At 38.7% G+C, this 25,627-nt stretch overlaps 1 pseudogene; it reads left to right on the top strand.

Annotated features, from left to right (window-relative positions):
* The first annotated feature begins 23,361 nt into the window (after window positions 1-23,361).
* LOC101723857 (SMAD family member 2 pseudogene) lies at window positions 23,362-24,658 on the top strand (annotated as a pseudogene).
* Window positions 24,659-25,627: the final 969 nt, after the last annotated feature.

Here is a 25,627-nt window from a genome sequence, read left to right as displayed (position 1 = left end):
TGAGGGACCTGCCTCTTCATCCCTTGTAAGTCTCTACAGCATGTCATTTTGCTTCATCATAGAATACAAGACAAGAAGGCAACAGACAATCTCTTGGCAAGGTGAAAGTCACAGCCCCTTGTGACTTAATCATGGAAGCAATATCCCAAAATATTGTCATATGGCATTTGTTAGAAGCAAGCTACCCAATCATACAAAGTGTTATTGTTTGGGTATTAAATGTTTCCAAAATGATTATGCATTAAAGGCTTGGTCACCAGCCTATGGTGCTACTGGGAGTTGGTGGGACCTCTTGGGGGTGGGGTCTAATGAAAGGATATTAGGTAACTACGGGCATCCCTGGGAAGTGGACATTAGGACTTGGGATATTCTTCTCTTTGTTTCCTCATGGGTGCCATGAGTAGGGCATCTTAACTCTACCCTGTGCTACTCACCATGATCTTCTGCCTCTCCATTGGCCAAAAACAACAGAGCCAGCTGACCATAGACTAAAACCTCTGAAACTATGAGCCAAATGAACTTTTCCTCCTTTTAAGTATATTATCTCAGGGATTTTGTCACAGGGACTTCACATTGATACTAGAAGGCAGGGATCGGTGATGTTTATCTTAGAGGCTGCCACAGGGTATTTGGAAATGTGAAATTGAAGTTTGAGAGCAAGGGAGGAATCCTCAACATGTAGGTGAAAGTAAAGGTTATCAAAGAAAAAGGTAGAATACACACACACACACAAACATATGGCAGTAAAGAAACCTACAAAATGGAAGAAAGGAGAATCTAGAGGATCATTTCAACATATACAATCCAAGACCATCACTTTCTTCAAAACATAAAAGAAAAATCCTCCCTTCCAGGGATCCCTCTAAGATTGGCTCAGCCCTAACTTCTCAATCATTTGGCTCAAAAGAGACCAAGAGTCTGTGATGTATAAAATGCTGCCAAGTGGTGCCAGAACTAACAGGGTCTCTTAAGAAACCTACAACTTCAAAAGTTAAGACAAACTTATAAATAGCTTCTTTTAAGATGAAAACCAATAATGACTTTAGAATGGCACTTGGAAGAAGCAAGAATCACAGAATTTCAGAGAGGGGGAGGTCACTTTGCCTGGGAGATTAGACAGATGTGCTATGAGGCTAGTCTCTACTCTTACCAATGTGTGGCCTTGGGTTGGGGCCCAGCAAATTTGGTGTGTCTCTAGTTTGTTCCCCCAGTAGGAATGATAGGAGAGAGAGCCCACATATATTAGACCTTTTCTGCACCCCAGGGGGGCCCAATGGTGTTCTGCACTTAGCAGGTTTGTGGAGCTACCTGCTGACTGCAAAATTTCCTCTCTAGTAAAACTAGCAGAACATAGGATTCAGCAGACTGCCTGAGAATAACTCCAGCATTGAAATATGCTTTCAGTATTCTCAAGTCAGTCAGTTCTTAGCAGACAGAGGCCTGATGAAGGACTGATTGCTTTCTCCCAGCTGGCCAAGTGATTAATTTCTTTTGAGGAATCATTTCTGTATTTGGTTTTTAGATTGTGTCCACAAAATCACCTCAGGGGCTAATCTTTCCAAATGAAACTAGATAAGACCAAGCAAAACCACAGCAGCTTTTAAAGCTCTCCCTGGAGGTCAGCCACATCACAAGCCAGAGCTCAGATTCCATTTGTAAATCTGGAAGGAAAGTTCCCAAGAGCACAAGCTGCCCACCTGTTTTTCAGCCTCTCGGGCTGCTGCCCATTTTAGGTCCTACTGTACTTTGATGAAAACAGTTCCTGGAAATAAATATAATAAGAAGAAAAGCTGGACAAAAGGAAAATAGCCACCCAGGGTCATGTTTCTTCTAAGAAAATGTTTCCTGTGGACAGACAGACTGAGGTCGGCATTGAGGTGAGCAGCCCTGTAGACCCTACAGAGGCCAAAAGACAGAGAAGCAGTCTGCTTTAAGCCCCAGGCAAACTTAGAAGGACACAGCAAAGTGACTGTCCCCAGCACAGGCAGCCTCTGAGCCAATCATTTCATGACCTGCTCTCTGTGTGCAGCCTGGAGGAACATTAATAAGTGGCAAGTTGCCATCATCCCATTTATTGGCTCATTAATATTTTTTCTGGGCTCTTTGGGCAACTGTTTGATTCCCAGTACATCACAAAAACCACCACTGAGGGGCCGGGGATTTAGCTCAGTGGTTCCGCTGCCTGCCTCGCAAGCACAAGGTCCTGAGTTCTATCCCCAGTACCAAAAAAAAAATCACCACTGAGATTTTTTTCATCCTTTCTGTCATTTCATGAGAATAGAGGCAGAAATTCACACTGGAGAGTCTAGGGGCTCACCCTGGAGACTGGTGGTTACTTTTCTCCTTTCCCCTAATATATGGAGGCCTTGTCCTTCAAACCTACCTCCATGAGGGGTGCTGCCATCCTGGCTGGGCTCTGTCTTGCTGGTTTATGGTATAGTGTCTGGGTCTTTCACCTCAAAGTGAGATTCCAAGCCCAAAAGTAACAGTATGACCCAGAAACTCATTTAAAATGACCCAGATTCTTATTAAAAATCCAGGCTCTAGGGTTGACAGTGTAACTCAGTAGTAGAGCACTTACCTAGCAGGTACAAGGCCCTGGGTTCAATCCCCAGCTCAGATAGATAGACAGATGATAGATGATAGATAGATAGATAGATAGATAGATAGATAGATGGATGCAGACTCTCAGGTCCCATCTTAGGTCTGTAGACTCTGGATCTGGCTTGTAGCAAGACCTTCTAAATGATTTGTATGAACCTCAAAAACCATTGCTCTAATTCATTCATAAGAATTTATCGTGGAGAAATAAAGATATAGGTACCTATGTTTTCTGAAACATCACTTATAAAGACAATAACTGGAAACAACCCAAATGTATCAAAGTAATATTTATTGAATGCCTACTATATGACTCTGAAAAAACAGGAGTGAGAAAGCAGATCAAGTCCTAACCATATGGCTAATTTTTAAGGGATACAACATTATACAGCCATTTTTTAAAATAGCTCTTTTTTAAAAAAAAGCTTACTCTCAGAGGCCTATTTCCTGCCTTCCAGGTGGCTTAATTATTGTGATTCTCTCTGGGCAAACAGTTCGTGCAGGCTTTGAAGCTGGGTACATTTCCCTTTGCTAAACAAATAAGCAAACACATAAGGGGCTCAGCTGCCCAGCACAAAGGAATTGCATGTGAAATGAATCAAGACCCACTTCCAGGGCTTGTCATATCTGAGCTGACTATTGGCTTTCACTTTTCCTCCCAACTTTCCCTGCCCCAAGGCATACTCCACTCCATCTCAGCTCCTCAGGGCGCCTCTCCTTCTTATCTCTGCAGCACTCTTCAGAATCATGTTACCATATCCATTTTTTTTCCTAAAAGGAAGACAGCTCAGATAAGTACCTTACATTTAAGTCAACTGTAAGTTTATTTAACTACAGCCACCAGAAGGGTAATAAACTCCAGAGTGGGGACTATCCAGAGAGTATAGCAGTATTATATTTTCAGCCCCACTCTGAAGTTGCCAGTTGCTCTCAATGGTTGTCCACTACTTAATGACAGAGCACCAAAACACATGAAGCAAAAACTGACAGAAATTAAGAAAGAAATGGAGATTTTAACACCCCACTCTAAACAAAAGCACAACTAGGTAGACAATCAATAAGGTGACAGAAACTTGAATAACACTAGAAAACAACTAGATCTAATAGCCATCTACATAACACTCCACTCAACAACAGAATATATATTCTTCTCAAATGCATATGGAACATTTTTCTAGTGTAGATTAGTCACTGGACTATAAAACATATACCAATAAATTTTAAACAATAGAAATAATACAAAGAAGGGTTTCTCATGATGAAGAAATAAAATCAGAATTCAATAATAGAAATTTGCAAATATGTGAAAATAACACAACATATTCTTGAAAGTATCTTATTTCACCATCAATTTTGAAAGATAGTTGTGCAGGGTACATCAATCTGGGTTGGAGGCTGTTTTCCTTTAGAGCTTGAAATTCATCACTCCAAGCTCTTCTTGCATTGAGGGTTTGCATTGAGAAGTCTGCTGTGGTTCTGATGGGCTTTCCTTTGTATGTGATTTGTTTGTTTTCTCTAACTGCTTGTAGAATTTTGTTCTTCTATTGGGTTTCTGGAATCTTAACAATTATATGCCTATGTGTAGATTTTTTTGATCAAGGCTAGTTGGAGTTCTATATGCCTTGCTTATCTGTATGTCAAATTCTTTTCGCCTCCTTGGGAAGTTTTCTGCCATCACTTCTGTGAACAGTTATTTTATGTCATCTGCACTCTCTCCTGTTTCTTCATTGACTCCAATCAGTCTTATGTTATTCTTCTTTGCATCATCTAGCAGCTGCTGGATTGATTTCTTGTGGTTCCTTACAATTTTAAAGAATTTTTTCTTTTCCTGGTCACTAATTGCAATCTTATCTTCTATATCAGAAATTCTGTCTTCATATTGGCTCATTCTGCTGCATAGACTTTCAATGGAGTTTTTAATCACCTGGAAATCTGTTTGCATCTGTTTTATGGATTCCATTTGTTTCCTATGTTGGCATTCCATCATGTTCCCCAGCTCGTCTATTTTTTCATCTGTGTCCTCTCTAGATTTATTAATCATGTCTTGCACTATGGGCACAATCTTTGCTGTTATGTGAGAAATTATTTTTGATTTCATTTTTTCCAGATCTTTTTCATTGCTAGTTCAGGGAGTCCAGGTGATTATCAGAGTGGTCCATCTTGTTTCCCTTTGGGGTTGTTGTGGGTGATCTGGAAGTCTGGTTCTGAGGCTTGTTTACCTGTCTTCTCATTTCAACCAGTGTGTGTGTGTGTGTGTGTGTGTGTTCCTGGTACCCTTGCAGCTCACCTCCTCTGTGCTGGGAGCTGTGGCACAGGTACCCAGAAGCCTCCTCCTGGCTGGGAGCTGTGGCACACTGACCTGGAAATCTCCTCTGGGCTGGGAGCTGAGGCATGCTGACCTGGATGTCTCCTCTGGCAACATATTCTCAAATACTCAATTAGTCCAAGAAAAAATAAAAGGAGAAATCAATGAATGAAATGAAGACAAGATATAACAACACTTGTGTGACACAGTGAAAGTAGTGCTTAGAGAAAAATTTATAGCTATAAATTCTTATATTAAGAAAGGAAAAATATCAAATCCATACTTGACCTAAACTCTCACTTTAATACTATAGAAAAAGAAACAAATTAAGCCAAAAGCAAAAAGGAATTACATAGTAAAAATTACAGCAGAAATTAATGAAATAAAGAATAGAAAACCAATAGACAAAAAATCAGTGAAACCAAAACCTAGTTCTCTGAACAGTTCAACAAAATTGGCAAAGTTTTAGCTAAATTGACTGAGAAAAAAAAGGGAGAAGACTCAAATTACTAGAATCAGAAATGAAAGATGGACTCTTACAGAGAACCTTACAGAAATGGAAAGGATTATAAAGAAATACTTTGAATAATTATATGTTGATAAATTAGATAATGTAGATAAAATGTACAAATTCCTAGAAAGACACAAACTACTAACACTGACTGAACCAAAAATAGTAAACCTGGGACCTGGGATTTAGCTCAGTGGTTCTGGCACCTGCCTCACAACTGCAAGGTCCCGAGTTTAATCCTCAGTACCAAAAAAGAAAGAAAGAAAGAAATAATAAAGCTGAATGGACCTATAACAAGTGAGAAGATTAAATTAGTAATCAATAAAACTGCACACAAAGACAAGTGCAGGCCAAGGTGGCTTTCCCACTGAAATATATCAAATATTTAATAAAATTAATAACCAATTTTTTATAGATTCAATGAAATTCTTTTTAATATTCCTGCTGAATTCTTTGTAGAAATTGAAAAGTTGATTCTAGCATTTACAAGAATTTGCAAGGGACCCAAAACCAGGAAAATAATCTTGAAAAAAAACAAAGTAGGAGGATTCATGCATTTCAACAAATGATGCTGGGACAACTGGACATCTTTATACAAAAGAATGAAGTTTGACGCTTATCTCATCCCATATACAAAAATTAACTCAAAATATATCAGAGCCTAAGAGCTAAAACTATAAAACTCTTAGAAAAAAAACATAGGATAAATCTTTATGACCTTGGATTTGGCAAAGCATTCTTGGATATGGCAACAAAAGTATGAACAATAAGAGAAAAATAGATAAACTAGATTTCATCAAAATTAAAAACCTTTGTACTTCAAAGAACATCATAAAGGAAAATGAAAAGACAAACCACAGGATGTAAGAAACATTTACAATTCTTAAATCTGGTAAGGGAATTGTATGCAGAATATACAAAACAACTCTATCAGTTCAATAATAAAGATGACAACCCAACTTAAAACATGGGAAAAGAATCTAAATTGATACTTACCTAAAGAAGACATATAAACCCGCTGCAGACAGGCAGGTCTGTGGATGCCCTATCGAGGTCGTGAGTCATGTGCAACACGCCAAATCAGCCGCAGCCTGGCAGTAATCCATTGGACACCCCCCCACACACCTCCTCTGGCTTCTTCTCTCTATAGCCACCTGGTTCCACACTACAAAGACACAGAGGACACCAGACCACCAGACCACTGCACTGGGTAAGTTGGAGTCATCTTCACCTCCCTTCAGGACTGGGTCTATCTTCAGGCAAAGGGCAGCTGGAACCTGCAATACAACTCTGCAGAGTTCAACCCTACAGGAGGACAGGGAGCTCAACTTGGGACTTGCAGCCAGAAATCTGCCTGAATCTCATGCGTCTGTGACTAGCTTGCTGACACTCATTGACTTATATCTGCACACTGCTACCCACGTTGTCTATTGTGACAGCAGAGGCATACCCTGAAAGAGGCCCTTCTTCATCATTGTTTTTTTTTATTCCCAAAATTAGCATTATTAGTTTGGTTTCTTTTCTCTTTTCTTTTGCTCCTCTTATCTTTAATTTTTTTCCTACTCTTTGCAAATATTTGTTTTTCTCTCCTTTTTTTCTTTTCTTTTCTTCTTTCTTTTCTCTTTCCTTTCTCTCTCTCTCTTACACTCACTCTCTTGCTCTCCCACATTGTTCATCTTCCCTTTTTGTCCTCATTCGGAGTTCTTCTTTATTTTCCTATTAGTCTCTTTTTCCTTCTCACCTGTGTCCTCTGGCCACACTGCTAACCCTCCCCTATCCTTCTTCTCATCTGTCCCTCCCTCCCCAACCCCTTCTAACTCCCCATCAAAAAGGGTAAAGTTGCTATATTGAAGAGTTTATTCACTATATGTTGGGTTGGTCCTTGATCTTGATTTAATTCACACACCTAAAGGTGATAGATTAAGAGCTACCACAAAATGTCATTTTCAAAGATGTACTTGATGCAATGGTGTTGCTGACTGTATCACTTGGGCTAAGGTGTTGTTATTGATCTAGTCAATGAACCTTCCTAGTGTAAGGAAAATGAGATAGCCTTAGAGTCATTACTGACTCAAAACGTAAAGACCAGCTATATCTGGAAGACACCTCTGAGAAACAATCATTCCATAAGGGTTCTAACTACAAGCAACAAAGATACCTACAATAAGCAATTTCAAACTATCAACCCAGGAGTTAAACCAAGGACAGTACCAAAAACAAAAATGAGAAGACATTTAAGCAAGGCACAAACCCAGACTTCCACCCCACCAAGGGTAAATCCTGAGGGAAATGAGATGGAAAAGTCCCATAACCAGCCACCTGGATAACCTGAACTGATAGCACAGGAAGTAACAAAACAGATGAATGAGGCTCTAGAAAAATTCAAAGCAGAAATAACCTCCCATATATCTACAGAGATGGTGAGCAGAGTGAAAGACATGATTAGAGGATCTAGAACAGAAACAGATAAAAAAAAATAGATGAGCTCAGAAACATGCTGGAAGCCATGAATACCCAGCATAAGAAAGAAATGGAAACTATGATAGCCCAACATAAGAAAGAAATAGAATCCATGAAACAGATTCAAACAGATATTCAGGAAATCAAAAACTCCAATGAAAGTATTCACAGCAGATTAAGGGAATCTGAAGATAGAATATCAGATATAGAAGACAGAATCGAGGTTAGAGACAATGAAAATAGAGATTTCTAAACAATAGAAAGGGACCATGAGAAATCAATCCAACAACTGCTAGACGATGCAAAGAAGAATAACATAGGACTGATAGGACTCCATGAAAAAACAGGAGAAAGCACAATTGACATAAAAGAACTGTTCACAGAAGTAATAGTGGAAAACTTCCCAGACAGAGGTAGAGAATTAGACATACAGATAAGTGAGGCATATAGAACTCCAACTAGCCCTGATCAAAAAAAAATCTACATCTAGGCATATAATAGTCAGGATCGCAGAAACCCAACAGAAAAACAAAGTCCTACAAGCAGTTAGAGAAAAGAAACAAATCACCTACAAAGGAAAGCCCATCAGAATCACAGCAGACTTCTCAACACAAACCATCAAGGCAAGGAGAGCCTGGAGTGAAGTATTTCAAGCCCTAAAAGAAAATAACTTCCAACCTAGACTGTTGTATCCTGAAAAATTATCTTTCAAAATCGATGGAGAAATGAGATACTTCCACGACAAACAACACCTGAGAAATTTCATGAACACCAAACCAGCACTACAAGCAATTCTAAACAATATCCTAGAAAAAAGGAATGAAAGCCACAACTCCATGAGACCCAACAGAGGGAAGCCACCAGGCAAGGTAAGACCCTAAAGAGAAAGGGGGAAAAAATAAGAAATAAAAGAGCAAACAAAAGTAAAACATCATGACAAGGATAAATCAATGTCTGTCAATTATAACCCTCAATGTTAATGGCCTCAATTCACCAATCAAAAGAAATAGACTGGCAGAATGGATTAAAAAGGAAAATGCAACAATATGCTGTATACCAGAAACACACCTAACTCAAAAAGAAACTCATAGACTGAAAGTAAAAGGACAGAAAACAGTTCTCCACATCACAGGAACCCAGAAGAAAGCAGGGGTAGCAATCTGGTTTGCAGACAAAGTAGACTTCACACCAAAACTAATTAAGAGACACAAAGATGGTCACTACATCCTTGTGAAGGGAACAATCCAAGAGGAAGAGATGACAATCCTAAATATATATGCACCAAATAAGAATGCCCCCATCTATACAAAAGAAATACTAATAAACATGAAAAACTAAATAAACACTAACACAATTGTAGTGAGGGACCTCAATACCCCACTATCACAAATAGACAGATCATCTAGACCAAAAGTTAACAAGGAAATTCTAGAACTGAACCAAGCTCCTGAACAAATGGACTTAAATGTTTACAGAGTGTTTACAGAGTGTTCCACGCCACAAAATCAGAATACACATTCTTTTTGGCCGCACATGGATCATTCTCCAGAATAGACCACATGCTAGCTCATAGGACATGTCTAAGCAAATGTAAAAATAAAAAGTCACCCCCGTATATTATCAGATCATAGTGCAATCAAATTGGAGATCAATAACATTAGAAACTGCAAAACCCCAACAAACACATGGAAACTGAATAACACCCTCTTGAACAACCAATGGGTCTCAGAAGTAATTAAAGAAGAAATTAAACAGTTTCTACAAGTAAATGAAAATGCCAGTGCAACAAATAGGAATCTATGGGACACAATGAAAGCAGTTCTACTTGGGAAATTCATAGCACTGAATGCCTATATTAGGAAAACAGAGGAAACTCAGAAAAATAACCTAATGCAGAACCTCAAGCTCCTAGAAAAAGAAGAGCATAACAAACTCAAAGCTAATACAAGAAAAGAAATTATAAAGATCAGAACAGAAATCAATGCAATGGAGACTAAGAGAATGATACAAAAAATTCATGAATCAAAGAGTTGGTTTTTCAAAAGAATAAAAAAAATTGATAAATCTTTAGCCAATCTTATCAAAAAAGGAAAGGAAGGCTAAAATCCATGCAAGTCAGAATGAAAAAGGGGAAGTCACAACAGACCCAGCAGAAATCCAGAGGATCATCAATACCTACTTTAAGAACCTGCACTCTAATAAAATGGAAAACACAGAAGAAATAGGCAGATTCCTAGATACATACCAATTGCCAAAGTTAAATGAAGAAGATATAGAAATTCTAAACACCCCAATTACAATGAGTGAAATTGAAAATGTAATAAAATATTTACCAACAAAAAAAGCCCAGGTCCACATGGCCTCACTGCTAAATTTTACAAGACATTTAAAAAAGAACTAACACCATTACTCTTTAAACTCATCAAAGAAATTGAAAGGGAAGCAATACTTCCAAATTCATTCCTGGAAGCAAGTGTTACTTTGATTCCAAAACCAGGGAAAGGCCCACCCCAAAAAGAGAACTACAGGCCAATCTCCCTAATGAACATAGATGCAAAAATCCTCAACAAGATACTGGCAAACAGAATACAGAGGATCAGCAAGAAGATCATACACCCTGACCAAGTTGGATTTATCCCAGGGATGCAAGGATGGTTCAACATTCGTAAATCAATAAATGTAATACACTATATTAACAGAGTCAAGGACAAAAACCATATGATCATCTCAATAGATGCAGAAAAAGCATTCGACAAAATCCAGCACCCATCATGATAAAAACCCTACAGAAAATTGGAATAGAAGGTCTTTATCTTAACCTGATTAAGGCTATCTATGAAAAACCAACAGCCAACATCATACTAAATGGTCAAAAACTAAAAACTTTCATGCTAAAATCAGGAACAAGACAAGGATGCCCACTATCACCACTCCTGTTCAATATAGTTCTGGAAACATTAGCCACAGCAATTAGAAAAGAGAAAGAAATAAAAGGAATAAAGATAGGAAAAGAAGAAGTTAAACTGTCATTATTTGCTGATGATATGATACTTTACATAGAAGACCCAAAAAACTCTGCCAGAAGAATTCTAGACTTAATTGACAGATTCAGCAGAGTAGCTGGACACAAGGTCAACACTCAAAAAACAATAGCCTTCTTGTACACAAATAACAGACTCACTGAGAGAGAAATTAGGGAAACAATTCCTTTTACAATAGCATCCAAAAAAATGAAATATCTAGGAGTCAGTCTAACAGAGGAAGCAAAAGACCTCTACACTGAAAAACACAACACTCTAAAAAAAGAGATCGAGGAAGATACAAGAAAATGGAAAGACATCCCTTGTTCCTGGGTAGGAAGAACCAATCTAGTGAAAATGGCCGTATTTCCAAAACTACTATATAGATTCAATGCAATGCCAATTGAAATTCCAAAAATATACTTCACAGAACTAGAGAAAACAATCCAAAAATTCATTTGGAACCATAAGAGACCTAGAATAGCTAAAGCAATTCTAAGCAACAGAGACATGGCTGGGGGTATCACAATCCCCAACTTGAAACTATGCTATAAAGCTACTGTGATAAAATCAGCATGGTACTGGCAAAGGAACAGACCTGAGGTCAGTGGAATAGATTAGAAGATCCAGAAACAACTCCAGACATGCTCAGCCACCTCATCTTCAACCAAGGAGCCAATCACCCTAATTGGAGGAAAGATAGCCTATTTAATAAATGGTGTTGGAAAAACTGGATTTCAACCTGCCAAAGATTAAAACTAGACCCATACCTATCACCATGCACTAAACTAAGATCAAAGTGGATTAAAGATATAAATATTAAGACAGAAACACTAAACTTGGTGGAAGATAAGTTAGGTAGAACTCTTGAAGACATTGGCATAGGAAAAGACTTCATGAACAAAACCTCAGCAGCATGGGAACTAGCAGAAAGAATCAACAACTGGGATCTCATCTTATTAAAAAGCTTCTGCACTGCAAAAGAAACCACCAACAGAGCTAACAAACAACCTACAATATGGGAAAAAAAATTTTAGCAGCTGTACCTCAGACAAAGGACTACTATCTAGAATATATAAAGAATTGAAAAAAATCAGACCCCCCAAATTCAAAGACCCAATTCAAAAATGGGCATCTGAAATGAACAGACATTTCTCAGACAAAGAAGTAAAAGCAGCAAACAAATATATGAAAAAATGTTCAACATCACTTGTCATTTGAGAGATGCAGATGCAAACAACCCTGAGATTCCACCCCACCCCAGAAAGAATGGCTGCTATCAAGAAATCAACAAATAACAAATGCTGGCGGGATTGTGGGGAGAAAGGAACCCTTCTCCATTGTTGGTGGGAGTGCAGACTGGTGCAACCACTGTGGAAGTCAGTATGGAGATACCTCAAAGAACTAGGACTAGAGGTCCCATTTGACCCAGCTATTCCCCTGCTGGGTATCTTCCCAAAAGAATTAAAAGAATCATACCACAGTGATATATGTGCAACCATGTTCATAGCAGCACAGTTTGTAATAGCTAAAGTTTAGAAGCAGCCCAAGTACCCATCAACTGGAAACTGGATAAAGAAAATGTGCGGTATTTTATAAAATGGAGAACTACTCAGCCATAAAGAACAAAAAACTAGAGTCATTTATAACTAAATGGATGCATATCGAGGCCATACTCTTAAGTGAAATAAATAGGACACACATGTGTAAATACCAAATAGTTTCTCTAGTGTGAGAAACTGATAGTGTAAACAAGAGTTAAAATGATTAAAATGAATAATTGATAATTTGAAATTGGAAAAAAGGTCCAAAGATGAAGGAGTGAAGGGAGGGGAAGGGGAAAGGAAAAGAGGGAAAGGAAAAACTATGAGAAAAGAAAAAAAAATGGAAATGAAATCTATGTAAATAAGGAAGGGTGGAGGGGGTGAAGGGCACACAGGTAATGGGGAAAATAATAAGAACCAAGATATATCATGCACAGGTACAAACACCCAATTATAAATGTAAATGAATTGTATACCTAAAATGTACCAATAAAATTAACATTTTAAAAAATAAATAAATAAAAAATAAAAGAAGACATATAAATAAATAATAAGCATATGAAAAAATGTGATGTCATTAGTCATCAGGCAAATGTTAATGAAAACCATAAGATAGCAGCTCACACCCACTAGCATGACTAGAATCGAAAAGTCAGATAGAGTTGGGGTGTAGCTCAGTGGTAGCGCACTTACCCAACATGTGCAAGGCCCTGGGTTCCATCCCCAGCTACACCAAAGGAAAAAATGCCAGATAACAAGTATTCATAAGGATGTGGAGAAATTAGAACCCTACTACATTATTGTAAGAAGTGCAAAATCGGCCAAGGATTTAGCTCAGTGGCGCAGCGCCTGCCTCACAAGCGCAAGGTCCTCAGTTCGATCCCCAGTACCAGAAACAAAAAAACTGTAAAATGGCTCCACCACTTTGGAAAATAGTCTAGTTGTTTCGCAAATTATTAAACATAGAGTTTCCATATAACTCTGCAGTTCCACCCCTAGGTATATACATAAGAGAAATGAAAATATATACCTGCATAAGAGCTTTACACAAATGTTTATAACAGTACCATTTCTAATTGTCAAAAGGTAAAGTATTCATCCACTGATAAATGGATAAACAAAATGTAATATATCCATACAATGGAATGTTATCTAGCCATAAAAAAGGAAGCACTACGATATGCTAAACAATAGATGAACGTTGAAAGTTTTATGCTAAGTGAAAGAAGCTAGTTACAAAAGACCACACACTGTATGCTTTCATTTGCATAGACTCTCCAAAATAGGATAATATGTAGACATAGCAAGTCCAACAGTGGTAGCTTAGGGCCAGAGGGATCAATATAGGGAGCTGATGGGTACAGGGTTTCTTTTTGAGCTAATAGGCACTAATAAATAGTAGTTAATGGGCACAGGGTTTCTTCTTTTTTTAATTTTATTTTATTGGTACATTTTAGGTATACAATATAACGACATTCATCATTGGAAATTGGCACCCTTACATAATCGCTCTTCATTCTTTTTCCCATTCCCCTGCCCACTCTTCAATCCCTCCATCCCTCCCTATTTACAAAGACTTTGTTTCCATTTTTTCATTTTCCCATATTAATTCCATTCCCTTCTTTTCTATCCCCTACCCCTCCCACTTCCTCTTCCCCTTTGCCCCCTTTCTTCCTATTTTACATTATGTATTATACCTTTTAGTCCTTACTTACACTTTCAGTTTCTCACACTAGAAAAACTATTCTGTATTTACACATGTGTGTCCTACTTATTTCACTTAAGAGTATCACCTCAATGTGCATCCATTTAGCTATAAATGTCTCTAATTTCTCATATTTAATGGCTGAGTAGTACTCCATTTTATTTTAAAAACCACATTTTCTTCATCCAGTCTCCAGTAGATCGGCAACTGGGTTGCTTCCAAGTTTTAGCTATTACAAATTGTGCTGCTATGAACATGGCTGCACATATATCACTGTGGTATGATTCTTTTAATTCTTTGGGAAAGATACCAGCAGGGGAAAAGCTGGGTCAAATGGGACTTCCAGTCCTAGTTCTTCGAAGTATCTGCATACTGATTTTCACAGTGGTTGTACCAGTCTACACTCCTACCAGCAGTGGAGCAGGGTTCTTTCTCCCCACAGCCCCGCCAACTGTTGTTATTGATTTCTTGATAATAGCCATTCTTTCTGGAGTGAGGTGGAATCTCAGCATTGTTTTCATTTGTATCTCTCGAATGACCAGTGATATTGAACACTTTTTCATATGTTTATTTGCTATTTCTACTTCTTTCTCTGAGAAATGTCTGTGCATTTCAGTTGCCCATTTTCAGATTGGGTCTTTAAATTTGGGAGGTCTGATTTTTTTAAGTTCTTTATAGATTTGAGATAATAGTCCTTTGTCTGAGGAACAGCAGATGAAGATTTTTTTCCCACGTTGTGCGTTGTCTCTTCACACTGTTGGTAGTTTTTCTTGCTGTGCAGAAGCCTTTTAATAAGAAGAGATCCCACTTGTTGATTATTTGTGCTAGTTCATGGGCAACTGAGGTTTTGTTCATAAAATCTTTTCCTACACCGATGTCTTCAAGAATTCTACCTAACCTCTCCTCCAGGTGATTCAGCCTTTCTATTTTAATATTTAGATCCTTAATCCATTTCAATTTTAGTTTAGTGCATGGTGGGAAATATAGGTCTAGTTTTATTCTTTGACAAGTTGAAACCCAATTTTTCCAGTACCATTTATTAAAGAGGCTATCTTGCCTCCAGTGAGGGTGTTTGGCTCCTTTGCCAAAGACAAGGTGGCTGAGTGTGTCTGGAGTTGTTTCTGCATCTTCTAATCTGTTCCACTGGTTCTCAGATTTGTTTCTTTGCCAGTACCATGCTGTTTTTAGCACAGTAGCTTTGTAGTATAGTTTCAAGTTGGGGATTTTGATATCCCCTGCCATGTCTCTGTTACCTAGAATTGCTTTTGCTATTCTGGGTCTTTTCTTGTTCCAAACGAATTTTTGGATTGTTTTCTCCAGGTCCATGAAGTATGCTGCTGGGATTTAAATTGGGATTGCATGGAATCTATATAGCAGTTTTGGAAGTAGGGCCATTTTCACTATATTGATCCTTCCTACCCAAGAGCAAGAGATGTCTTTCCATTTTCTGATATCATCTTCAAACTCTCTTTTCAGAGTGCTATAGTTTTCAGAGAAAACGTCTTTGATTTCTTTTGTTAGGTTGATTTCTGGGTATGTCAGTTTTTTGGATGCTATTGTGAAAGGAATTGTTTGCTCTATTTCTGTCTCAGTGAATCTATTGTTCATTTAGAGGAAAGCTATTGATTTTTGTGTGTTGACCTTGTATCAAGCTACTTTATTGAATTTGATTATTAAGTCTAGAAGACTTTTGGTGGAGCTCTTGAGGTCTTCTATGTAGAGTACCATGTCATCCGCAAATAATGACAATTTGACTTCTTCATTTCCTATCTTTATTCCTTTTATTTCTTTCTCTTCTCTAATTGCTGTGGCTAATGTTTCCAAAACTGTTTTGAACAAGAGTGGTGATAGTGGACATCCTTATCTTGTTCCTGATTTTGGTGTGAAGGATTGCAGTTTTTGACTATTTAGTATGATATTGGCTGATGGTTTTTCATAGATAGCTTCTATCAGTTTTAGGGTTAGAGACCATCTATACCAATTTTTTGTAGGGTTTTTATCATAAATCTGTGTTGGATTTTGTCAAGCTTAGCCACACTGCCTTTGTACTTGCTCAGCTGTGTTCTTCCCCTACATAACCATGTACATACTTGCTTTCTGATGCATTCAAAATTCTACCCAAATCCTACTTCTTCAGAGAGATCTTCCTGCCCATCCCACTTCCTAAGCTGTATCATTATCTGTCATGTATTGTTTCTTGCCCCTAGTATGACACAAACTCCATGAATATGGGAACTTTTTCTATTTTATTCATTGTGATATCATCAATACCTAGCATAGATTTGGAAAATAAAGGAATGAATGAAACTCACAGGCAAGGATGGTTTCTTATTCACCTTTTACTCTCTCTGCCTATCATAGCATTTGGTCCATAACAGATGCTCAATAAATGTTGAATTGCTTTGGAGTTGAATTAAGAAAAGTACATTGACAATAAGCATTCCTGTGGGAAAACCACAAGGCCTTTTGTACACAGTCTATACATGCTACCATTTCCTCACTCCTCTGAAACAAGGCAAGGTTCTTAAAACTAGAAGTGATGTCATATATCCCATTCTGACTGAAAGACACAAAACCACCCATAAGGAGATCAATACGATGGCTCAATATTACTATCACCTAAGGAGTAGGAAAATGGTCCTTTTCTTTTGCTGCAAGTTTCCTACCCAGATGAGTCTTGAATGACAGGGAATGAGAGAACACACTGGAATATTTATCTGCCCGATGACAAAGGCCCATTCACCTGCAGTGCAATATTAACTCTTGCTGACTTCAGGAGGCATTTCTCCCCATGACATAAAGCAGTTCACCAGCTTTCTTTGTGTCCTGTATCATGGATATAAATAAGACTATGCAGGCCTATTAAAAGTTACAATAGTGGGCCGGGGATTTAGCTCAGTGGTTCCGGCACCTGCCTCACAAGTGCAAGGTCCCGAGTTTGATCTCCAGTACCAAAAACAAAAAAGAAAGTTACAATAGCAAGGAGGCCAAACCCAGTGCTCAACAGCTGTGTGGCTGTACAGGTCACATTATTAACAATGCTTTCGAATCCACCAGCATGGGCTGGCCAAGGCTAAGTCATCTCCTGGAGTAGGTGCTGGAGATGAAACTCACCTTCTCAGGATCCTCCAAGTCACCCTGTGGGCACAACCCTTGCCACAGGAAAGCCAGGGCAGATCTGTACCCCTGCCTCTTCCTCCATGGTGGCCTCAGCAACAGGGTCAAGGAGGTACTTGCCCCAGGTCCCAGGGGTGTTCAGAGCTCCCCCAGCCCCAGCCTTTTAAATGATCTCTGACTCATTCACACTGAGATAGACATAATGATACGAGCTTGAGTATTTTTTTAAATTAAAGTTTCAATAGTGGAGATTTCTTTGGGGATCTTCAGGCTTAATTAAGCTCATCATTTAGTCTTGAAGTGATCTATCTTATTTACCTAGCTTTATTGTGGTCTTATCCTTCTGCTCATTCAAGCTCAAACTTTTGCTGCTTCTCACAACTTTAACCTTGTGCATGCTCAACATTACTTTTGTACACATTTTGTACTCATTTTGTTTCAACATTTGTGTCAGTCCTCTTCCCTGGAACACAGTGAGAGCTCTAACTGTGGGTTGAGTGGGTGCTGAAGGCTGTTGGAGCCATGTCCATCCCTCCACCCAATCTGCCCCCAGGACAGAAAAAAATGCAGGCCGCACTCTGCTGGTGTCACTTGATCTCATCTCTCACTGCAAACCTTTCCATGGCTGTTCATAACTCAGTAGAGCTAAATCTGTATTTTTACCCTTCTTTTAACTCAAATCACCCACAATGTGGGTTAATTATCATCCTCCATTCCCTCCATTGATCCTAAAAATGAAGACAAAAAAATTAAAACATTTCAAATGCTATGTTTTCCCTAAAATTTTTTAATTTGAAAAAAATATGAAAGTTTTAGAAAAATTAATGTATGTTTTGGGTAAGTATTCTAAGTTACTCATATTTTCTTATCCTCCAAATGAGCATTAAATAGAAAAATTTAACATAAAAATAATAATAAACGAAGAAGGTGAGCGGAAACTTTGGGAAGTGATAGATATGTTTATGACAGTGACTGATGATTTCAGGAGTATAATCTCCAAATCATCAAGGTATATACATGAAACATGTATGCTTTCTGTGTGTTGATCATACCTTAAAAAAGTGGATTAAAAATGAAAAAAGAAAAACCACATAAAATGTGTAGCAGATATTACAATTGATTTTTTTTTATTCTTTTTTTTCCTAAATTCTTTTATTGGTACATTTTAGGTATACAACACAATTACATTTCTCATTGGGAACTTGTACCTTTACATGATGCATCTTGCTTCTTATTTTTTCCCCATTCCTAGGCCGCCCTTCGACCCCTCCACCCTTCCCTACTTACAAAGACTTTATTTCCATTTTTTCCATTTCTCATCATTTTTCATTTTAGAATTAAGTTTTGCCCAACATTTCTTACCAAATTGTCCTTGAAAAAGCAACTCTTTGAGAACTTTGAGATCTTTGCTTATAAATAGCAATAAAAATAAGAATGTATTAACAAAGAGAAGTAACTTGGTTATCACTTTTTAAAGATTTCTAAGCACCATGGGAGAGAACAAACAAATCCTTACATAAATTTTAGAGAAGAAAAGGATGATTTTTGGATGTGAGTAATCAAAGAAGACCCCAGATAGGCATGGGGAACTTTGAATTGGACCCTGAATAACAGTTCAGATCTCCACAGGCAGAGGTGGAGTGGGAAAACATCGAAGGCAAAGGAAAACCAGGTGCAAAACTCAACTGGTAAAGAGAGTTTGGCAAATGTTCTGTGGGCACAAATCATTCATAGGATGGCCTTCAGGACAGAGTTTATGAGAAGCAATAGCGGATGAGAAAGCTCAAAAGGGAGAGAGTTTTGCAAAGTCCATAGACTTGGATGACTGATGATATATCATCAAACCTAAGACTCCTTAGGTTGTACAAAACACCATTAGCTTATAAATCAATGCTGCCAATAAAACTATGACAAGCCACAGACTGTAAGATCCACCCAATTATAAAGATGCTCAAATCATCCAATAATGCAGCTGCAGTCTGAATGTGTTCCTCAAAGTTCACATGTTGAAAACTTAATCCACAATGCAACAGGGTTGGGAGGTGAGGCCCAAGGAGAGAGGTGATTACATCATGAAGGCTCTACCTCATGAATAGATTAGTGTCATTATCATGGAAGTTGGTTAGTTTTTGAGAAAGCAGATTTGTTCTAAAAGCAAGTGGACCTCATCTTGTGTGCCCCAACTGAACTGAACTTTTTTTTCTACCCCCATTATATGACAATGCAGAATGAAGGCCCTTTCCAGACTTCCCAGCCTCCAGGACTGTGAGAATAGATTTCTTTTCTTTATAAACTATCCTCGTCTGTGGTATTTATAGAAGTACAAAATGGACTAAGATAAACATCCTGGAAATGATGAAACACTGTAAGTGTGGAGATTGAAGCTGTACAGTGGAGAGAAGGAAGCATGAAAGATGATTTCAATAAAGCAAGCATGCTTGGCGTCAGGACGTAGCATTGGCTCTGATGTTATGCACCTGAGCAAGGTCAGTATTTGGGGGGCAATGGGCCTTTTGGTGCCTGTAAATTCCAGCATCCTATTCTGGGGCACTGAAAGCCATGGCAGAAGGGCACTGCTGCCCTCCTTCGGCTCTACAGCTTGACCTGTCCAGACTGTACGAACTTGTCACAAAGACCTCTCTAGAGGAAGGAAAGGGCCAAAGCTCAGAATCCTCACCTTCTCTGTTCTCCCGGAGCAGACAGCCCACATCTTACCAATATACTGAAAGAGCACTGGTCTGTTCAATCTCTTGTCAAGTTGTGCATAGCTTAGGAAAATTGAGGTGGACAATGAGCTGTTTCATAATGATGTATTTGTTAAGGGAATCAGAGGGGCTTTTTTCCATTTTTGTTCTTAAGATAAAACATAAACAAACAAAGAAAAAATAACTTACAGAGTCCTAACTTTGAAGTCCAGAGAAATCTATGGATTGAATTTTCAAGAATCATCTGTAGACAGAAAGGGGGAGCTATACACCTTAATTTAAGACCAATCAACACCCTTTCTGAGCTGCTACCACCACTTCAACACACACACACACACACACACACGCACACACACACACCCCACAGTGAGACAGTGGACCAGTTGTAGGAGAAAAATAGATATTATTTTTCATTATGAGATTTTTAGCTGTCATGAGATTTTCAGGCATAACCTAGAAATAGGTGGGTTTTTAAACTTTATTTTATGCAAGTTTATTGCTGGCTATACATCTGTCTACAGTGACATTAGAAGCAGCAAGGTCTTACATGCATATTTCATTAATAGATAATTATGTTCCTTATAAATGGTTTCTAAATCAGACCATTTCACACAATTACAGTGTTTTCTTTGCCTATTCAGTCAATTGAAAAGATAATAAGAAAGTTCTTTGTTATCAAAAGCCATATTCTTAACCTCTATTATATAGTAAAGAAGATAAACTAAAATAAAAATACCATTATTTTGCATATGTAGAATGCTCTCTGTTGAGAAGCATCCTAGATTCAAGAGAAAGAAGAAGACTACAAAGACATTTCTAAATATATCAGATGTTTTTAAATATAACAAAATCTCATGAGAATTTGATGTCAGGGACAGATTTTAAAAATCAATAATGAAGTCATGCTGTTTAAATGCCAAAATCATTTTTCACCCAAATGAAGAAAAGAAAATTGGGCCTTAATAAAGGCCAGAAAATAACTACTAACAAAGGAACTGCATGAGCCCTGTATTTAGAAAAATCAACAAACATTTCCCAAACAATGTGCTAGGTGCTAAGGACAAAATAGTGAGGGGGAAAAATATCTAAGGACTGCTGGAGCTTAGAGCTGACCCCTGCACTCACAAACTCATATATTCTCTCTCTCTCTCTCACACACACACACACACACGCGCGCGTGTACGCAGTGAAGCCACATGTAGAGGGGGAGTGAGGAAATTCTCAGAAAGACTGTGTAATGCAACAGCTAAAAGCACAGACTGTGCAAATTATTCTACTAACCTTGACCAACTAACTCTTTAACACTCTGTGCTTCAGGTTTCTTATCTGCAAAATGGAAACAATATGAGTACACCTACTTACTGCATAGGAATGATGTAAGGGCCCCACAAATTAATGTATGTAAAGTGCTTAAAACAGTGATGTGCATACATAGACATTATTATAGGCTTCCAACTCCTACACATCCCTCCTCCCAGGTAAAAGTGCTATTCAGGGAGCTTCCCAGGGACTCCTTGACATTTTTAACACTCCCTAGTGTGATGACACCTACTTAACTGTAAGTCCCGGCTCTGGACAATAGTGGGTGTTCAATCCGTGTTATTCCCACCCTTCCCTTTCTATTCGCTCCTTAAAATGCTGCCTTCTCTCAATAACAAGCCAAGTGGCTGTGCTGTCAAAATTTCATCACCCCTCCCTCCCCATTTGGAAAAGGAAGGCTATGCTTATGGATGGAATTTGCTTTTTTAATATAATCTTAAGTGTAAAAAAGGACTAAAAGGTATAATAGATAATGTGAAATAGGAAGAAAAGGGGCAAAGGGGAAGGGGAAGTGGGAGGGGTAGGGGAAAGGAAAGAAGGGAATGGAATTAATATGAAAAAATGGAAACAAAGTCTTTGTAAATAGGGAGGGATGGAGGGGTTGAAGGGAGGGCAGGGGAAGGGGGAAAAAATTAGAACCAAGAGAGATTATGTAAAGGTGCTGATTTCCAATGATGAATGTCATTATATTGTATACCTAAAATGTACCAATAAAATTCATTTTAAAAAAATAATAATATAATCTTGCCTTTATTTTTAATGAAGATGAACATTACTTTTCCTTTTAAATTTTTATTTAAAATTTCCTTAATTTAAAATTTTTCCCTATACATTTTCTTATATTGCTGATTTCTTTACTTCTAATACACTTCCATGAAATAGAATCTGCATTAGCCCAAAATTTGGTATTTGGATCTTATAAATGATACAAATAAAATGTCATCTTTTTCCAAACAGGTTTGAAGGAGGTGATGGATCTGGGAGGAGACTCTTATGAGTATTTTGTGATAAAAAGGAAAGGAGACAAGGAAGAGTTACAATGAACTCGGAGATTATGAAAAGCAGTAACCTTAGAGAATTTGTTTGAGGGAGTGAGGGAAATTTCAGGAGTAAAGTGATCTGCCAAAGTGTGGTTATTTTAACAGAGAAAGTAGATGAGAGACTCCTGGAGTTGAGTTTCGGGGGAGGAACCCTGCCTGGAAGCTGCCTAATTCTACAACTCTAGGCAGGCAGCTCATCAGGCCCAACTGACCGGGGAGGCCACCAAGTGTCTGCAGCCAGGGCTCGGAAGACCAAGGGAATAAGTGGGATGTGGGACAGTGGTGTTGGGCCGGGATGACACTTCAGGGTCTAATACCAATTTACAAATTGCCTTTTCCCTGCAGGGCAGTGGTCAGTGTGCTGAGCAAGGTTGCTGTGAAGGGGGATGAAGTACTGAAGAAGATGAGATGTCCTTGAACAGAAGGGAATAGGTCTCCCTGTGAAGAACAATCTCAGGAACCCAGAGAGACAGCAACTCAGTCACCAGCACCCATCACCCAGTGAGGACACAGGAACATAGCAGGAGCACCTATCCCTAGGATTGAATGTGTGAAGAGTGAAGTTTACAACTTTGTGGCCTTTTTCTCTCAGGCTCCACCTTAGATGATATTTCAGCTCCTTCAAAAACAAAGTTTGAGCCTTCCTCCCTCCCTTCTCCCTCAGCTCTGTGCGCCAGGGCCGTCTACTGGGCTTGGGCCCCGGGGAACAGAGCGGAGCGGGGACACTGCGGCCCGGGAGTGTTTTCAGTTCAGTCTCCAATCGCTCATTCCCCACTTCCCCTCCCAAGCTTCCTCCAATCCCATCAGAAGAGGAAGGAACAAAAGGTCCCGGACCCCCGGATCTGACCGGGCGGGACCTGCTGCCTGGGTGCAGGACAGATTCCAGAGGCTCTTTCTATAGTGCAGATTGTTGCCTTTAGTAAGAGCTTGTCGTCCATCTTGCCATTCACTCCACCAGTGGTTAAGAGGCTCCTAGGATGGAAGAAATCAGCTGGTGGGTCCAGAGGAGCAGGCGGAGGAGAGCAGAAGGGACGGAAAGAAAAGTGGTGTGAGAAAGCAGTGAAAAGTCTAGTGAAGAAGCTAAAGAAAACAGGACGATTAGATGAGCTTGAGAAAGCCACCACCACTCAAAATTGTAGTACTAAATGTGTTACTATACCAAGCACTTGCTGAAATTTGGGGACTGGAGTACACCAAATACGATAGACCAGTGGGATACAACAGGCCTTTAGAGCTTCTCTGAACAAACCAGGTCTCTTGATGGTCGTCTTCAAGTTTCACATGGAAAAGGATTGCCACATGTTATATATTGTCAGTTATGGCACTGGCCTGATCTCCACAGTCATCATGAACTGAAGGCAATTAAAAATTGTGAATATGCTTTTAATCTAAAAAAGAATGAAATATGTGTAAACCCTTACCACTGTCAGAGAGTTGAGACACCAGTTTTGCCTCCGGTATTAGTGCCATGGCACACTGAGATTCTAACAGAGCTACCACCTCAGGATGATTACACCCACTCCATTCCAGAAAACACTAATTTCCCAGTGGGAATTGAGCCACAGAGTAATTATATGCCAGAAACACTACCACCTGGATATATCAGTGAAGACGGAGAAACAAGTGATAAACAGTTGAACCAAAGTATGGACACAGGCTCTCCAGCAGAGCTGTCTCCTACTACTCTCTCCCCTGTTAATAATAGCGTGGATTTGCAGCCACTTACTTACTCTGAACCTGCATTTTGACGTTCAATAGCATATTATGAATTAAATCAGAGGGTTGGAGAGACCTTCCGTGCATCACAGCCCTCACTCACTGTAGATGGCTTTACAGATCCATCAAATTCAGAGAGGTTCTGCTTAGGTTTACTCTCCAATATTAACTGAAATGCTACAGTAGAAATGACTAGAAGACATATAAGAAGAGGTGTGCGCTTATATTACATAGGTAGGGAAGTTTTTGCTGAGTGCCTAAGTGATAGTACAATCTTTGTGCAGAGCCCCAATTGTAATCAGAGATATGGCTGGCACCCTGCAACAGTGTGTAAAATTCCACCAGGCTGTAACCTGAAGATCTTTAACAACCAGGAATTTGCTCCTCTTCTGGCTCAGTCTGTTAATCAGGGTTTTGAAGTGGTGTATCAGCTAACTAGAATGTGCACCATAAGAATGAGTTTTGTGAAAGGGTGGGGAGCAGAATACCAAAGGCAGACAGTAACAAGTACTCCTTGCTGGATTGAACTTCATCTGAGTGGAGCTCTACAGTGGTTGGACAAAGTATTTACTCAGATGAGATCCCCTTCAGTGTGCTGCTCAAGCATGTCATAAAGCTTCATCACCAATAAAGTCCCATCAAAAGACATAACAACTCTTCTGTCATAGTATTTGTGGATTGTCCCTACGGACTGTTTGCTATCCAAAAATTCCTGAGAGAAAACAGCACTTGAGGTCTCATCAGTTAAAGCACTTTGTGGAATCTGCTTCCTATATTTGAATATTAGATGGGAAAATTAGTGTCTAGAAATGCCCTCCCATAAAGGAGGAAGAGATTTGAAGACTTAATCATGTCTTGTTGGGCGTAAAACTGAATGTCCCAAAGGTTTATTAATAACAGTAGTAGTTATGTGTACAGGTAATGTATCATGACCCAGTATCGCAGTATTGTGCTGTTCATACATTTTTAGTCTGCATAAATGAGGTGTGTGTGTGCACACGTGCATGCATGCACATGTGTGTGTATGTGCACTGCTTGATCTAAGCAAGCCTTTATAAAGTTACAGTACCTAATCTGTTATTCTCAATTCTCTGTTATTTTTGTGTTTTTAAATATATAATATATATACATCAAGATTTTCAAATTATTTAGAAGCAGATTTTCCTTGTGGAAAAACTAATTTTTTCTGTCTTTTTCCAAAAATAAACTCTTGGGGGGAAGAAAAGTGGATTAATTTTTGAAATCTTTGACCTTAATGTATTCAGTGGGGCTTAACAGTCACTCTTTTTATGTTTATTTACTACTAAATTTCATTGTAAGAAAACCATATTGAAAATCTTTCCAAACCTCTTTCTTGATCTCCCTTTTGTTCTGATACCAAAACAGTGCAGCGTGACTATTGCTGGTAATAAGTGCACTGATACTGCTCGTACCAGTTAAATTTGGGTCCAGTAAAAGTTCTTTTGGAATAAATCCCTTGTCTTACAACCAGATTTCAGCATATACTAATTGACTTGTATAACCTATTAGTTCATTTATTTAATCTTCCATTTCATAAAAATGCACAAGTGGCAGTATAATTA

This window comes from Heterocephalus glaber, unplaced genomic scaffold, assembly GCF_053883595.1.
Source record: "Heterocephalus glaber isolate CG9 unplaced genomic scaffold, H.glaber_assembly_v1.0 deba00001720, whole genome shotgun sequence".
NCBI classification, from domain to species: Eukaryota; Metazoa; Chordata; class Mammalia; order Rodentia; family Bathyergidae; genus Heterocephalus; species Heterocephalus glaber.
The sequence above is the reverse complement of the archived record's forward strand: the minus strand, read 5'-3'. Positions and strand labels throughout refer to the sequence as shown.